Raw genomic sequence first — 2,322 nt, 5'->3', positions numbered from 1 at the left:
CCGCAACGGATTGGCCGCTGCCGCGGCGTCAGCCGCAGAGCCCGGATCGACCGGTGGAGCGGCGGCGGCGACGCCCGCCACGGCCCCGCCCCGCGCCGCCGTGAGGGGGGCGGGGGGCGGGGCGGGCGGCGCGTCCCGCCGCCGGGGGCGGCTGCCCCGCGGGGCCCCGGCACGCGTCCCCGCCTCAGGGAGCCGCGGCCGTTATCGGCGCGCTCCAGGGCCTGCGGCTGGGGCTGCCTCTGGAGCGAGTCTCAGCCCGCCCGCCAGCCGTGGGGGAAGGGAGGCTCCCCGCCGCCGGTCGCGGCCTTTATCGTAAAGACCAGCTAGCGGGGCGGGCGGAAAAGGCAGAGGCCTCTTGTGCGGGCGGTGATGGGCCGCCCGCCCGCGGCACGTTCGTCCGCGCCCCTACGCGTGGAAACCCCGCCGCCCCGGGGGACTGCGGCCCGGCCCGGCTCGGCTCGGCCCGGCCCGGCCTGGCCCGCCGGGGCTGGCACCCTCGGACCCGGCTCAGAGAGGACAAGTTTCCCCCCGCTCCCGTTTCTTGAGTCCAGTATTTTGTAAGTCAAATCTTGTCATCGTGAAGAATAGTTCTGGGATAGACCGCGAAAATGTAAGCTGGGAAAGAATTTTTAACAAGTCGTTCAGAAAAAGGCCGTTTATTAAAAGAGCTTCTTTAGGTGAATGTATGCTGAGACGCAAGTATAAAATAGGACCAAAGCATCACGAAGGGAGTATTTGAAAATGCGTTGGCTGTAGTAGTGTAACTTAATGCCAGCAATCAAGCAAATTAGAAGAAGAAAATAGTCTCTGGTTTTAATAACTTCCACTATTTTAACATCTGTCATTGTGATTTTCAAATGCCCAGGACAGAAAGAAAGGACCTTTGACATGGGCTAGCGATTAGAAAACAGATTTACAATGTGGCATCATTGGCAACAAACTGATATTCCCAGCTTGAAAATGACCCTGGTCATTCAGTTAAGTAATTTACCTCATAATCCAAATAGTAAGTAGTGTTTGGCTAAATTTGATAAAAGTCAGAGGAAATCGTAGGGCATTTTGACAAGAAGTGAATTCCAGAGAAAGGAAATAACTGTAACAAAGCAATCTCGCTTACATGCTGGTCAGATTCCAGGAATTAAAACCAAAACAAAACCCAGGCTTTGTCAAGTTCCCGTTGTACCTTTAGTACTGATAAGGATGGGACTTGAAAGCTACTGTGTGTATGTGTTTGCTTTACTTGAATACGTTTTACTTTTTTCAGCTTTTATTGTCTCACTTATACAAGGGTGTAAGTGTTTATATATAAAACTATATGGCAAGTTTGTTTCCATTTCTTAAAATAAGTATTACTGATATATAAAGGTCTCATGAGTCTCTCTCGTAATGCTCAGCACTACATGGTCATATAAGAGCTGATTACGATTTATTGTGATATCAGTGTAGGATATGTGAAAAGACAGCAGCATCAAAGATTTTAAATTTGGACACACAGCTGCAATTATTTCACTTCATAGCTTTCATTGGTGCTAAGCATCAGCAGTTCCCATTGATGAAGTTCCACAGAAAGACAGAGATGCCAAACAACTGAGAGCAGCAGTTCCTGACCTTGAGGCAGAAACACCACCGCAGGTAAATGTACCCAATAATGCCTTGGGAGAGTGGTATGTTCAGGCTGGAATTGACAGCAACCAACACAGTCTAGCTCTTCCCAAAACAAAATATTGCTAGTTCTTCCCTGAAGTTTGCACCCTGTTGCTGTCCATGACATGAGCCTCACCTGCCAGAGAGGGAAGCGCTGCTTTCTGTGGTATATTAACCAACAGCCTTGACACTGTGATTTTTCCTTCAGAAAATGGTTAGGTATGTCTCCTTTCTAGCATACCTGGGATGGAAGAGGAAGAAGACTCCCATGCTTTAAGCCCCCCATGGGTTAGAGTGTTCTTGTAGTATTTGGAATACCTCCTTTTAATTGCTGCTTTCCTAAGGAGGCCTGAACAGAACAGTACTACTTATTAGGAAAATGCCTTAAGTAGACAGTACTTCCACCTTTAGCAGATAGGCTGTTTGGCATATGTGGGACATTGGATGTGTTTTTTCAGTTCTCACTTTTAACATCCTTCTTCTTTTCATGAATGTTTAAGCAGTCAGAATGTGAGTGAGAGGGAGAAAATAATTCTTCAGGCTAATGGTTGCTACACCTATCTAAGACGAAGATCTGTTCTAGTGCATGTTTATATATTTCATATAAAACCCTAGGTCTGGATAATTTTTTTCCCCGTTTTATGCTACACTGTAAAAATAAATTCAATTATTGGATCA

At 48.0% G+C, this 2,322-nt stretch overlaps 1 long non-coding RNA gene across 1 annotated transcript in view; it reads left to right on the top strand.

The window, feature by feature from the left end:
* The first annotated feature begins 20 nt into the window (after positions 1-20).
* The window catches only part of LOC138686405 (uncharacterized), a 22,028-nt gene continuing 19,726 nt past the window's right edge, over positions 21-2,322 (top strand). Inside the window, exons 1-2 of the long non-coding RNA XR_011325749.1 lie at positions 21-557; positions 1,518-1,632. This is a non-coding gene — a long non-coding RNA (uncharacterized lncRNA). The remainder of the gene's footprint in view (positions 558-1,517; positions 1,633-2,322) is intronic.

Source organism: Haliaeetus albicilla, chromosome 8 (genome assembly GCF_947461875.1).
Source record: "Haliaeetus albicilla chromosome 8, bHalAlb1.1, whole genome shotgun sequence".
NCBI classification, from domain to species: domain Eukaryota; kingdom Metazoa; phylum Chordata; class Aves; order Accipitriformes; family Accipitridae; genus Haliaeetus; species Haliaeetus albicilla.
This window is presented reverse-complemented; position numbering and strand designations above follow the sequence as displayed.